Here is a 15,973-nt window from a genome sequence, read left to right as displayed (position 1 = left end):
AGTGTTATAGTAGAATCCTACTACATGTTTATGAAGAAATTACTTTTTAAAAACTAGTATCGGGGCACGTGGGTACTTGATCGGTTGAGCACAAACTCTTGGTTTTGGTTCAGGTCATGATATCCAGGTCCTGGGATCGAGCCCCACTTTGGGCTCCACACTCAGTGGGAGTCTGCTTGAGATTCCTTCCCTCCCTCTACCTTGGCCCTCTTCCACTCACGTTCTCCCACTCTCTCAAATACATAAATAAAGCTTAAAAAAAAAACCCTGAATATTAACTTGTGTCATTAATCTAGAGATTGAAAACACATTTTATCTTAGGAAGAGAACTGCTCTTTCATTGGAGAACACTTTGGTGCACCCTCTGGTTCTGTTAGGAAATGCATGCCTTCCCTCTCCCAGCCCAGCACCACACCTAGGCAGTGAGTGGTTACCAAGTGTGGCCAAAGTTCTTCCGAATAATAAAATAAAAGAAATCATAAACAATACTGAAGAATAATTTTCAAAAATATTACACAGTCATTTTTCTCACTGTTGGGTTAGAGTCTCGGATTGTTCCTTCAGGCTGGAACTTCCTTCTGTGGGGACAGCCCTTAGTTGCCTCATTCATGACAAACACAGCATGTGTCCAGCACTTCACATGTACAAAGGACTTCATTCACATCGTTGGAAGTGTTGGGGGCTCAAAACTGCCTGTAAGGTGGGCAGAGGAAAACACTCTTACACTTATCCTCAGTAACGCCATACCCCAAATCTCAGTGCTGGTAACTACTAAACACTATCTGTGTATATTTTAGAGTTAGTATCTTAAACTTTATTAGTATCACAGCCAAACATATAGAGCTCAGTTAATTCTCATGAACAAAGACTGTCATGCCACCAAGTGGTCTATGAGTGTGAGGAGGGTTAGAGAATTTCCACGTTCTTCTCACCTGCTGTATGGTAGGGTTTCATCCAATCGATAGAGGGTTTGCAGGACACAGAGTCAGAGGGAAGGGCTTGGGATAAATCACTTGAACTGTGGTAGCTCTTGATCCTCTCTCCCCTAAACAGGCGTTCCCAGCTCCTGTTGCTCTGCAGCCCACTTGTCCAAGTAAGACATTGATCCCCTAGGCCCTTGGTTGAGGCGGGTGGTCCTGGGTTGCTGGAGCCCTTGGACTTCCATTTCCTGCTGTAGCAGGCCCACCTGAGGCTTTATGTCCCCTCTTGTTTATGCCAAATTATCTCCAAAATAACATGAAGGAAATACGTTGGGAAGCATTGACTGGAAGTACATTTTCCTTTTGACTTTATCTTGTATCAGTATCCTCTCTGCAGATTGTACTGGTGACACGCACATGCATGCCTAGCCACTGGTCCTAGCACAGGGCAGTGATTCTCCAGGCTGAAGCAGGTAGGAGGGAAGGACCTGCCGGTGTGTATCAATTCCTACTTACAGAAACTGGGGAGAAAGTGGATGTCTCTGCCAGCACAGGTCTCAGAAGCTCAAGGAGACTGATTTGCTCTGTTTTTCTTTTCACCTTCCACCTACAACCTACCTTTGTGTATTCCGGTAATTAAGAAAAACTTTTCTAGATCAGGTGAGCTTCTGTGCCGCCTGGAGCGTATGATCTCCATTAAATTGTTACAGATGAAAATGGCTGAGAGCCATTGATAGTCAATCCTGGTTCTTCATTTATCATTTTGTATTAGAGTTTCCAAGGTGACAGTTTACTGATTGCTACCTTGTGATGCTCTGGGCTGCTCCCTTGGAGTTGGGAGCTACCAAGCCCTATCAAAACAAATCTACATATGATTCTTTTTGGTGGTGACTTCTGTTGGGAAGAACTGGGCAATGGTCTCTCTCTTCTCTCATATGTTGAATCTTGTATGTCTGTGTTTCCCAGAGTGAGCATTTTTTTTTTTTTTTAATCCTAGGGCTGCATCCTCAATGTGCAGCTTCAATCATGATTTTGACTCTGAATCAGATTTGGTATTTATGACACCCTCTGTTACTTCACTTCCCAGTGCACTGGTTCAAACATCTTTGTATATTTTGACATTTACTTTCCTCTTGGGGGGATATTTCAAAAATGGGATTACTGAACCAGAAAGAATTTGAACAGATCTTTTCACATATTGTGAAATTATTTTTCTGAAAAATTACCATTTTTACATTTTTCAATGCTACTAGCAATATACTTGATTATTTTTTTTAAAGATTTTTATATATTTTTTCATTAATGAGAGACACAGAGACACACACACACACACACACACAGAGCGCGGCAGAGACACAGGCAGAGGGAGAAGCGGACTCCATGCAGGGAGCCGAACATGGGACTCAGTCCTGGGTCTCCAGGATCACACCCTGGGCTGAAGGTGGCGCTAAACCGCTGAGTCACCCAGGCTGCCCAACATACTTGATTCTAAACAACCTTCCATTATTGCAATGTATCCTTTATGTGTATTTTCATTAATGTAACTGCATTACCTAGGAAAATATTGAGATATAAGTACACATGCCTTTCTCTTGTTCCTCTACCTAAGTAGAATTCACTGCCTGCTCTACTCAGCATCCAGCCTTGATAGAGCTAGTGGGATGGAGAAGCCCAGAGCTGAGGGACTGATTTCTGGAGAGAGGGCACAGGGGTAGCTGGAGAAGAAAATACTCTGAACAAAAAAGAGAAGAATGTTAGAGATAGAAGAGGTGAAGAAAGAGGAGAGTCAGGGGAACCAGCATTGGAAAAAGGTTTTTTTGTTTGTTTGTTTGTTTTTTGGTTTTAGAAGAGTTGCTATACTGAGTGCAATTTTGAGGGGAAAAGGTATAAAAATGAGATACTAAGGAAACATGGCTTTGTGTTTTGGATGCAATTTCCTTTTAAATATAGTTAGGAAAGAGATAATCTTCAGTATGACTTCTACACTCTTTGGCCTATGATATCAACAAAAAGGAATATATCCCTATCAAGTTATGATGATCTTCAAAATACCCACTCTTTGGGCTCCCCTTGAGGAGCCTCCTCCTCCCTCTGTCTGTGTCTCTGCCTCTCTGTGTCTCTCATGAATAATAAATAAAATCTTTAATAAAAACAAAAACAAAATACTCAAATTTAAAAAGATATTGCAGAGAACACTGTGAATTCTTACTAATGCTCACTGGGGAAATAATACAATTTTGACCCCTGGGTGGATTAGATGAGGAACCAGAGCTCTAGTGTTAAGTGAGTTCATTCATATGAAGTCTAAAATAACTCCTCCATAGGTCAGACTTTGCTTTTCGACCCAGCTTCCAAAGAATTACAGTTTCATAATAGAGTCTTTCCTAGAAGGAGAAAGGTTTTGGGTAGCCTTTTGTCTTGCCCTCCACCTAAGACAGGGCCTCCTAGGGACAGTGCGGCCATTCTGTGCACCATCAAACAAGTATCAAACCACGGTTCCAGACCACATGCTTGCCAGCAAGAAGTGAAATTCATGGTGAGGAGATGGTAGAGGAAGACCCCCTAGCTGTTGTAAGATCCCTCTCCACCTCCCCAAGGTTACAGGTTGGCTGATCTGGAAGGTAAAGTAGTATCCGGGATTCAATCATTCTCTGTGAGGTCTAGCTGATGCCTGCAATGTCCCCGATGAGTGTCACAGACTTGGTAACCAACCGGAACTTCCCAGGATATGGGAAGGAAAGGAGACCCAAGAGATAATCAGAGAAGAGTGACATCTGGTGGCACCAGGAGGGAGAGAAAAAGTAGACCCTTTAATTCCACAAGAGGCAAATACAATCAGATATTTGAATGACAGCAGTCAGCTAGTCCTGTCAATGTATTTTCTGCAGGACTGTGACGAATTTCCAAAATATAAGGTTTTCTAAACCAAATTTTGGCAGACACTTTGGCTGAGCCAGAGAACGCCACCCCAAAGGGTGGCAGAGAGCAGCCGTGAGAACTCAGCAGAGCAAGATTACACCAAGGGCAAGGATGAACTTTGAGGTTGAAGGGACTCTGAGTGACCCAATTAGATTTTTTAAACCTCCTTAAATGATCACAATAGTTTCCCTGGGTAAAAACTTGGCAGAGATTAAAGCTAAAGTGTTGATATTCCATATATGCCTCACCCTTGTCCTTTGTGGGAAATCCCTTGTTTGTGCTGCTCAGCTGTGCCGATCAATATAATCGAAGGAGATTATATTAGATCAATATGACCCAATGTGAGTTTTAGAGTGTGTTTGAAGGTGGACTGAGGACACATAAAAGACTTTGCCAATACTTGTGGTAAATACTGTCAATATATTGAGTAATAACAGCAACAAAAACTAAAAAACAATATGTAATACAAGGTTTTGCTAATGGAAGTTTAACACATATATTCAGAGGGGCTTGGAGATTAATTAAATTTCCTAGACACTTTCAACTGTGTTTGTAAATCCCAGTAGATAATCTGACTAATAAATCTCACATACTTAAGTAATCACAAATCAATAAATCACATTTAGAAATATGGTGCTTATTATGTTTTCTGCAGTGATGTTTACAAAGAGTACAATTCTCTTACAACTTTCAACTTAAAGCCACAATCTTAAAGGGCAAATTCCTCCTCCACCATCGAGTGGTTTGCTTTATTTATTTGATCACCCAAGAAAAAAATGGCATGCTAGGATTTCTCTGTGAACAGTTTGGGAAATATCCAGAGTAACATCAAGATAGATGAGCAGGACCCCATGTTGCCACTTATAATGCTTGCCCTGTGTTTACTCAAAGCAGCTTCCTATCAAAGGTTTGGAGCTCTGACACCCTTAGTTAGGGTACTAGGTTCTCTAGAGTCCCCGCTCCCTGGTGTTTAATGCATCTGGCAAGGTGGTTGCTAAATTGCACACCACTGGCCACTCTTATGAATGCAGAGACACCATTTAGGCTTTTATTGAATTAGGTGACCATATGGATTCTATTTCTATAATATCAGAGAAATGAGAGCTTGTATAAATTATTAAATGGAAAGAAAAGTTATATGCCAATAATTAAGAATATTGGGGTTCTTTTCTTAGAATATAATGAAAATTCTTTCTTAATTAGAAAATTTTTTGGAGAATTATGTTAAAAACACATATTAGAGCTCAAATAAATATTGATTTTTTTCTCTCAAAACACCTCTTGCAATGATTTAGAATTGTGTAATATGTGTAAATAAATCATTTATTTGTTACACATTTTAAAAATGGTTAATTTATTAGGTATTTAACTATCCAAATTATCTTAAATATTACAAATGTTCAAAGCACCAAATATACAAAGATCATTTCTCAACACAGTAGAGAGTTAAAAATATGTGTTTTCTTCACTTTGTAATATCAATTCCTACTTCCCTCTTTAACTGGGCTTAAGCCTCTGATTCATGAAAGAAACAATTTTTACATTTTGATGTAATTTGGAGTTACTAAATATTAGGAATTCGGCTAATTGCTAGTTATAGAAATCTGAGTGATGATAGCTTTACAGTGTTAGGAATTTGTTTTCATTTCACCTGAAAAACATTTATTCCTGCAAAAGTGGGATCTTCACAAAGAGGATCATAAAGTCTGATGGGTTATGCAGGGTCAACCCTTCACTCACAGTATTATCTTCCTCCTACTGAATTTGACACTTTTGTCATTTTCAGTGTCTTGGGCTCTTTCTAGCTTTCTTTTCTGTCATCCTTAGCACATGGCTTTATCCTAAAGGTTGCCTCAAGGTTGCAGCTGCACATTCCCATGTGAAATAGTCAGAAGGAAGAAGAACAGCAAGCCTTCCATGTTGAGTTAGCCTCATTCCCTCCAATGAGGGATATTCCAAACAGCTTCCGTCCATGCACCATTGTCTGGAATGCAGCCATGTGGCCACTCCTATCTGCAGAGGAGCAGGTGGGAACCTGAGTGTTCATCAGTCACATCACTGCCCCCTGCTGTTATTAGACAGGCAGGGAGTGGACTGTTTGGTGGGCACAGTAGCCTCTGCCACACCCTACTGACCACCTTGGCTTTATTATGTAGGTGGACTGATGATGCATGTAGGACATCTGAGGTTACAGACCTCTAGGATTACTTTCTCCAAAACTGTGAAAAGTAAGTTGAGCTTTGTTTTCTTTTCTCCATCAGTAGAGACTTCAAATCCACGATCTATAAATGGGTTAGTCTTGCTGCTCACTGTCCCTAGATGCAAATTACATCTTGACAAAATTTCAAGCCTGATCTGAGACTATGAACCCCCTCCCCCCATTAGGTGTCTGTTTTATATACTGAGAACAGTGGTGAACAAGATAAATAGCATCCCGTCTCCTAAGGAGCTCCTAAGTGAGCCTGAGGCAACCTATCAAGTCTCCTGCAGGGGCTACATTTGAGACAGGGAGGTGAAGTGCATGGAATGATGACCTGAGACCTTTGGGGGTATGGACAACTTAAGAGACACCAATATGGAGGGATGACCTTACCTGAAGACCAAATGGCATGATCCAGACATCTACATGACGAGAAAGTATCTACTGAGAACCAGATCCCTAATATGTGCCTTTCTGTACTCTGTCCTGCACACACTTGATCCTGGAGTCCTTCTCAAGGATTAAGTGGAAGGGAGAAACATTGGGTCAAGTGAGAAAACTCTGATACAGCAGAAGTTAACCTGTATTGGCAAGATTGAAGTCTATTTATTGGGCAGTAGGAAGAATGGAGACTAGAGATAGAAATTCAACTTAGTTATAAAGCTTATGAGAAAATTGTCATTGTTGTGCACTTGGTTTATGAAGTATTATATTTCTGTTCAGTATATCTGGTTATAAATCTAATTGAATCAGTATCATCTAGAAATCATTTTGGTGTCAGTATGTGGCATGGTGATTAAGATTAGTATTTGGATTAGCATTAAAATATATTCTAGGACGGAGGCCAGGGTGGCTCAGTGGCTGAGCATCTGCCTTCGGCTCAGGTTGTGATGCTGGGGTCCTGGAATCGAGTCCTGCATTGGGCTCTTTGTGGGGAGCCTGCTTCTCCCTCTACCTGTGTCTCTGCTTCTCTCTGTGTGTCTCTCATAAATAAATAAATAAATAAATAAATAAATAAATAAATAAATAAATAAAATCTTTAAAAAATATATATATTCTAGGAGATATTGATGGTCAGAATCACTAGAAGGTTTTTCATGTAATTTTTGATTGAATACAGCTGAAAAACAAGTAAACTCACTCACGTTTTGGCAATGCAAAGATAACTGCAGATATGAGAAAGTTTTTAATTTTTCAGTGAGATTCAGGTAAATTTTAATAATAAAGTAAAAATTACATTGTGGAGATTTTTAGAGGAAGACTTATAATCAAGGTAGATGTAGGAAATATCAATGATGCTCTTGGTTCAGGATTGTTATTTTGATTTGAGTATATATGAAACACATGGCTTCAATTTAAGGCTAAGAATGATGAGTAGATGCCAGGTTTGGGCTTCATCAGGGTTTGCATTGAGAGTAAAAGAGTCCAGATGCACATGCTCACTTCATTGTCTTCTTGAGGATGTATTGAAGCAAAGAGAGCCAAAAGATGGGATGTCACATAATCAGATAACTCATACTTTGGGATCAAGTTGAGGGAGCAACTCAAGTTGCCTGTCATGGGTTCAGGCTTAGAGAAGACCAGGAAATGGACTGATAAAAAAATAGAAATAGAAACAAGTCAAGGGCTGGGGAAAAGGAAAGTGTTGGAAAGTTCAAGGAAAGAGAAGCCGCATTCAGAGGTTGGGGGGTAGTGTTTAAAGTTTTAGAGAAGTAGTTCTAGGCAATGACAAGGCCCAAGCCATAGGACTGGGAGGGAGCGAAAGTAGGAGTCTCAAAAGCTAGGAGTTTAGGGGATTGAGAAGAGGCTGTCAGTAAGAGGCTTATCCAGATGAGGGAGATGGGGTAGGATGTGGGGGGTGGGCAAGCCTAAAGCTGTGTGGGAGTAGGCAGTTGGCTGGAGAATATTGATGTCTCAGAGGTGAGAAGCCAAAAATATCAAGAAGCTTACCCACTATGTTTTCTTCTAGGAGCTCCATGGCTTCAGGTCTCACACTCTAGTCTTTCATCCATTTTGAGTTTATTTTTTGTACAGTGTAAGATAGGCTTCCTGTTTCATTCCTCTGCCTATGGCTGTCCAGTTTTCCCAACACCATTTATTTAAAAGACTATTTTTTCCCTGTTGTATATTTTTGGCACCTTTGATGAAAATTAATTGACTAGATATGCATGGGTATATTCCTGGGCTCTGTTCTGTTCCACTGATGTATGTGTTTATTTTTGTGCCAATACCATATTGTTTTGATTACCACAGCCTTGTAATATAACTTGAAATCTGGAATTGTGATGCCTCCAGTTTTGCTTTTCTTTTTCAAGATTGCTTCGGCTATTTAGGGTCTTTTGGGGTTCCATGCAAACTTCAGGGTTCTTCATTGTAATTCTGTAAAAATACCATTGATATTTTGGTAGGGATTGTATTAAATATGCAGATTGCTTAAGGTAGTATGGACATTTTAACAATATAAAATCTTCCAATCTATGAGCATGGAATGTCTTTTCATTTGTTCATATCTTCTTCAGTTTCTTTAATCAATGTCTTATCATTTTCAGAGTATAAGTCTTTCACCTCTTTGATTAAATTTATTCCTAAGGTATTTGGTTTGTTTGTTTGTTTGTTTTTTTGGTGCAATTGTAAATGGCATTGTTTCCTTAATTTCTCTTTTTTTCTACTTTGTTATTAGTGTATGGAAGCAGAAGATTTCTGTATATTCATTTTGTATCCTGCAACTTTACTGTATTCAATTATTAGTTCTAATAGTTTTTGGTGTAGTATTTAGGGTTTTCTATGTATAGTATTATAGCATCTGCAGATAGTGACAGTTTTACTTCTTCCTTTCCAACTTGGATGCCTTTTATTTTCCTTTTTCTTGCCTAATTGCTCTGTAAGACCAAAGAACTTCCAGAACTATGATGAATAAAAGTGGTGACAGTGGACATCCTTGTTTTGTTCCTGATCTTACAGGAAAATCTTTCAGTTTTTCACAATTGAAGATGATGTTAGCTGTGGATTCATCATAAATGGCCTTTATTATGTTGGGATATGTTCCTTCTAAACCCACTTTGTTGATAGTTTTTATGATCTTGATAGTAATGAGCAGATGTTGAATTTTGTCAAATACCTTTTCTACATTTATTGAAATGATAGTATTGTTTTATCCTTCATTTTATTCATGTGATGTATCATGTTGATGGATTTGCAGATATTGAACCATCTTTGCATTCCTGGAGTAAATTCCACTTGAAGGTGGTGAATGATCCTTTCAATGTATTATTGAATTTGGTTTGCTAATTTTTTTTGGAGAATTTTATATCTATGTTCATCAGGAGTATTTGCCTGTACTTTTCTTGGTAGTATCTATGGTTTTGGTATCAGGGTAATACTGGTCTCATAGAATGTATTTGGAAGCTTTCCTTCCATTTTTGGAATAGTTTGAGAAGAATAGGTATTAACTCTTCTTTAAATGTCTTGCAGAATCCACCTTTGAAGCCATATGGTCTTGAATTTTGTTTGCTAGGGAGGCAAGGGCTCCTGCACAGAGCCTGGGGTGGTAGGAGGCAGCCACAGAAAGTGCTTATATACTAATTTAACAAATGCTTCTTTGTTTGTTATAGTCCTGTGGGTCTTGTGAATGATGGCCTTGTTGGCTATCAGAGATCAATGAGTTGGGGGCATATCCCTTGGGTGAAAGCTGTAGAATTTGGAGTGCTAGATGTGTGGTCTAAACTCCTCCTCAGGGGGAAACTGGAAGTTGGAGGTTCCTCCCTGAATTAGGGTGCTGTGCCATGGGTGGGGTTTGTGGTGAGAATGTGTCTCAGCCTTTCCTACCCATTTTAGTGTGGGTATTTTCTGAGTTGCACAATGTGTAGGAATCACTTGACTTGTTTCCAGATTTCTCTCAGAGGGAATCAATCCATATATTGTATACTTGGTGTGTCCATGGGAAGAGGGAAATTCAGGAGCCCCCTATGTTGCCATCTTGGTGAGGTCCAAAAAGGGTTTTAACTCAAGTTGGCTCATAGCACTTCAAGGTTAATTACAAACTCCAGTCCCCTGGTTTCACAATCTTTGAACATGTCCTGAGAGATGGTCTAGAACTCATGTTTCCAGATCTTAGGGCCTCTGCCTATAATGTGATCATGTGAAAAATCAGATTTATGAGTAAAAGAGGCACTACTAATGATTTTATAGGGGAGTTATGAGAGAAGTTAAAGAATTCACATTACTCCTGCACAACAGAAAATAAAATCAAATAAGTACCAGTTAAACATTTTAATTCATTCTTCCCAATGTATCTCTTCTTAGCCTCAGAGAAACCGATTCTTGGTTCTACCCCAAGAGATATAAGATATCTGTATCTATGTCCATGTTTACATCTGAGTCTGTACCTGTATTAATATACATCTCCATAGAGTCTCTCCATTTATACACTGAGGAATTTTAGGCAACTTACTGATATTTTCAAATATCAACAGTTAATATTAAATTACCAATTTATTTAAAGTAGTAATTAATCAATTATGAATTATAATTTATATTATTTATGATTAATATGATTATAAATCATTATTAGTCAAAATTAATTAACCAAATAGAAAAGATAAAATGTTATTCTAGAAATGTTACACATACACAGTAGCATTCAAAATATACTGTCTTCTGATATGGCACTTCTTCTAGAGTCTTGAACATGCCTGGCACACAAGAAATAATTAGCCTGTATTTCTAGTTAAATTAATAAAATTTGATTAAAATCTTGTTACCAGCTTCAAGGGCACTGAAAGAGCAGTGACAGAGAATTTCTATGGTCTACTTGTCCTGGACCCCTTCTTATTCTCCATACCCTTGGCCCTCTTGTAGGTCGCTGTCATCTCTGCATTCCATTCCCATCCTCTTTTCAGGAACAGGTGACATGTTCCAGAACATAATAGAGAGCAAGAAAGTAAACAAAAGAAACTGACACCGCACCCAGACCCGTGGAATGGGATGGTGTGAACATTCAGAAGAGGAACTGTAGAATTGGGAGAAGAGACATCTGGACTGGACAGAACAGAAATGGTTCTCTTGGTCACACAGATTAATGAAAATCATCACCTCTGGGTGAAGAAGGATTGGCCTTTGACAGAGAAGCATTTTCACAGTGGAGTAGAAAGCACAGTAGACTATGCATTGACTCATTGCAGAACACTCATTTCACCACTTAGATAATGTCCTCCATAGTAGGGCAGCAAAGTGCAGTGATGTCCAGTAACCCCTGGAACACTTCCCAGTCTGGGGCTGGCCCGTCAGACAGTCCCTCTTGCCCTCTTCTCCTAGCCCTGTACTGGAATATTTATTCTTACCTTACCAGAATAGGAGTTTTTTTTAACATGGCAATGCCCATCTTTCATAGGTACTAGGTTTAGAGTCAAGGATGTTCAAGGAATGAATTTTGGGTCAGAGAAGAGCTAATGTAGGCTACTTAGCACTAGGAAGCAAGCCTTTACTGCTGGCTACTTATCTGAGGTATCATCCCCTAGAATACTTGCTTTGCTGTCACTTTTGATTTCCCATTTAAAAGAGGAACACGAAAGTAGATTAAGCAAGATTAAGTTAGTTAAATATTGATTCAATAAAAGGCAGAAATGAAAACTGATCATTCTAGCAAAAAGAAGCCTTAATCCTACTCAACAAAGCTACTTGCAAAGGGCCAAAGTATCTTGCTCAAGGTCACACAGCTATTAATTGACTGAGTTAGAACCATCAGGAACACCTTCTCCTGCCCATTGTGTCCACGTTGCCTTGTATAGGTGGAGGGATAGAGGCCATGGTGTGTCCAAAAGGAAGAACTGGCAGGAAATAAGTATTCTGTCCATGTGGAGTTTGTGTGACCAAAGGAAGATCTGAAAAGCTAACAGCAAATGGAGGTCCACTTGCCTCCAAAGCACATGCTCTCAACTTCTTAACTCAAGTTGGCTCATAGCACTTCAAGGTTACTTACAAACTCCAGTCCCCCAGTTTCACAATCTTTGAACATGTCCTGAGAGATGGTCTAGAACTCATGTTTCCAGATCTTAGGGCCTCTGCCTATAATGTGATCATGTGATGCCTCTTTGTAAGGATGATTCTGAGCAAGTTGAGAAAAGCACAGGCTCAAGTTCCAGGGCAGCGCACACAAGGGACATCAGGACAAACAGGGCCAGTTGTCCTGCTAGCAGGACATAGACAGCTAGGAAGGATGCAGATGGGTTTCCTCTCTGTGGTCCCCATTCTTCTGACTACCACTCCTTGTCCTTATCTCTTGGATTTCTCATGTTGGGTGCCTAAAGAATGAGAGGTCACTACAGCGTCACTGTTCTCCTAGGGTAGGATGCAGCCCAGGTGTCCTGCCTTCCCCTCAGTGTGTACATGGGACCCCAGACTGATAGGTTGCTGTTAGTTTTTAAAGAAGTTTTTAAGACCTTTCTCCTGACACTGATGAGAATGTTTTTGTAGCTCTGGGACTTGGAGACTAAAAAAACCCATTAATAATGATCAACAAACCATAAATAACGGAATATCTATTAACAGGGCATGTGACTATCTACAGTTATGGACAGTTCATGTTCTCTGGGACAATCTTTTCTGTCTTTAGATTTTTCTTATGATGAGTTGAAAAAAAGTATTTTCCTGCAGTTTCCATACATAGGGCTTGTTATCTCTCCAGGAATCCCACAAAATAATTTTGTTCCAAATGTCTGATGACTGTGTTTATACCCCCTCAACCCGAGTTCTGGATCTATGCCTCATTCTGAGCTCCTTCTCAATCCTGGACATAATCGGGGTGGAGGAGGAAGGCAGATAAACAGATGAGAGGAACAGAAGGGGATCAGGGGTGCTAGTTATAGGTGTTTACAGATATACAGAAGGAAGAGCAGCCAAACCCACCAGAATCCTCTTTTCTAGATCTTTTGCTTTTGGAAAATCAGAGCAAAGGAAACCTAGTCATTCTGGCAACCATCTCAGACCGCCAGTTCTTACCTGTTCCTCCCAGAAAGCACACCCCAGTGACTCTCACCTGTGGGCTCAGTCCCATCTGTCCCAAAGCCAGACCTACATAGCATGGATGCACATTCAAGCCTTGTCCCCCAAAGAGTGACTGCAGTGAATCTCCTGGAAAAATAACCTACCCATCATTACAGTGGTGGACCCCTGTAGACTTGGTATCCTGTTAGCACTTCTGATCTTCTTTTGATCATGCAATCCCCACATAAACAGAATATTTATTTCCCACCAGTTTTTCCTCTTGGAGAGCCCATGGCCTCCATCCTTCAGCCCTTACAATTCAATGTGAACATAATGGGCAAGACATTGTGTTTCTGATGTTTCTAAAGACTCAGTGATGTTCTCTGGCTGTCAATAGTCATTCACTCATTCACAGAGTCAACAATATTTATTGCATGCCGAACCCTGGGAATATGAAGGGGGAAAACTCAGGTGGTTTTCTACTCTCATAGAGACCATTAATAATTGGCATACTCATTACTCATAGAGAGGTTTCACCTTGGTGCTAAGACAGCAGAACAGGTAACTCATCCTTCGATAGAGTTCTCCAGTGAGCGTCTTCTGTGCTCTGAGGTGTGTCATGGATAGACATCTTCCAGATAGTGATTCATTCCCACACAGCTTTGGGCTTCTCCCATCCCCTGTATCCCACCAGTGTCCCTCATCTGGATAAGCCTCTTACTGACACAGCCTCTTCTCAATCCCCTAAACTCCCAGATTCTGAAACTTCCACCTTCACTCCCTCCCAGCCCCCTGATCTGGGCCTTGTCATTGCTCAGTACTTCTTCTCCTCTAAGACCTTAAACACCCCTCTCCAAATCTCCAGTACCTTCCCATCCCATGAACTTCCTAAGCCTTGCCTTCCCCACCCTTCCTCAGTGACATCCCCTTTCCCACAGCTCATTTCTGTTTTCACTTTTTCTCAGCCCATTTCCTGGCCTCCTCTATGTCTCGTAGGCCCCTTGGGTCGCTCTCTCAGCCTGAACCTCAGCTTGATCACCCCTCAACATACTTTCCTTATGAGCCTCCAAGTCTGGATCTGTGAGGCTCACATCTCACCCTGACCCTATGACTGCACTTGGAGAGGGCGTCACAGCTGCCACATGATGCTCCCCACAGAGGCCGGTTTCCAGCCCTGTGCTGAAAACAGTTTCTCTGCTCACCCTTACCTGGGTCCCCTTCCTCTCCATGATGGTTTCAGCTTTCACCACTTTTCAGAGGCCTCTGTCCAATCCAGCCTCCCTGGCTCCCTGGAAGCAACGTATCCCCCATAACACCCCCTGGACACCATGCCTACCCTGTGCAGTCCCTTACTTTCCACCTATGGTTGCTGACATTTATCTGTATTTTCATCTTCTGTCATGTTTTTTACTTCCAGAAATCTGAGAATTACCTGAAACCATTAATTACTCTCATGTTCACATCCAAAGAGTAAAGTCTTCTTATAGATTCTACAGCTAACTAGGTCATGCAGTCCTCCCCTCCCTCAACAGCCTTCGCTGGCTCCCCATGGATCAGTGTCTCTTTGCTAGCCTCCCTGAGTTAGACTTTCCAGCTCCCCTCCACACTGCAGACAGAACACACACTCCACGTGTGTCCCATCCAACTGTGCCTCCCTGTGCCATCTCCTTTCCTTTCTTCAAGTTTGTGACCCTGCTGGAAAAATATCATTTTGGTGATAAGGCTTTTGTCTTTATTTTTTCTCCCTTTTCTTTCTTTCATCCAGAGTTCCACATGAGAGGAGGAGAAATAAATTGAACCCAGAGACCTGAGCTCTCTGGTGGTTGGTGGGCCATGGGCTACAGGAGGTCCTTTCTCCTCCAAATGCAAACTCAGTAGGGTACGTCTGCCTCTGAAGCTGAAGGTAAACACACAGTATCTGGGATCCCAGCCACAACCTAATTGAGATTCACCGAAAGGAAACTGATGTTTTTAGCCTATTCTGCATCCTGAGTCTATTGCTGCATCATTTAAGAATTTGGAGAGGGAAGGTGTGAGTAATTAGCATTTACAAACCTGTTTGTAATAGCCCCTCCACTATGTGTACCTTCGGACGCCAGTATCCCTGACACCTGTCCAGGCTGAGATCCAACCCTTCCAGACTAGCCTTTGTCATTGAGATGGATGACACTGTTTTATTCATCTACACATGCAGAGGGAAGCCTTTCTTGCTCCAATTCTCTAGCCCATGATGGCTACAAGACCATGTCCCTGGGAGTGCCAAACCCCTCCATACATCAGCATGTTCCCTGTACCCATCACATTCCCCCAGGACTCAGGCTGCTCAGAACTCTACTGAAAACAATAATAAATAGGTGAAGAAATACAGGATTAAACAGGGAGATCAGTAATGAACCAAGCTTTGTGAAGAATGATCTGAGTATTACAGAGACGTGAAGATGTGTCACTGTGGAGGGAAAACCACCCTTTGAGGAGTGGTGGGAGCAATGTTAGCCTATAGAGTTGAGTGCTTCCATAGTGTTGAATAGTTCTTGATGCACAGTGGTGCTTAGTAACAAGGCTGCAGGAAAAAACTGGGGGTCTTACTGTTCAACTGCATCCATCAGATCCTGGTCCTAAGAATGACTTGGTTTCATTACCACAGGAACTTCTTTCCACTCAGCTTCCAAAGGTTTGATAAACCAGGACAGAGACAGGAGAAGAACAGATCCATGGACTAAGCCCTCTGCTTCGCTCTGGAAAAGCTGGTTTGAAGGAAAAGCCAGCCCGAGATGCAGAAATTGACAACTTGACTCTGGATTATGGTGCCTCCAAGGGCAACTGTAGATTTATTCTACAATCTCTAGCGTCTCCATTCTCCAGGAACTTCCATCTGAGGTGAAGGAATCAAAGTTGGTCTATTGCTCCTCATGAACCACATGTGGAGGTCAAGTGTGGTCTCATCTTTGAAGAT

The sequence above is a fragment of the Canis aureus genome, chromosome 6 (assembly GCF_053574225.1).
Source record: "Canis aureus isolate CA01 chromosome 6, VMU_Caureus_v.1.0, whole genome shotgun sequence".
Lineage (NCBI taxonomy): Eukaryota > Metazoa > Chordata > Mammalia > Carnivora > Canidae > Canis > Canis aureus.
The sequence above is the reverse complement of the archived record's forward strand: the minus strand, read 5'-3'. Positions refer to the sequence as shown.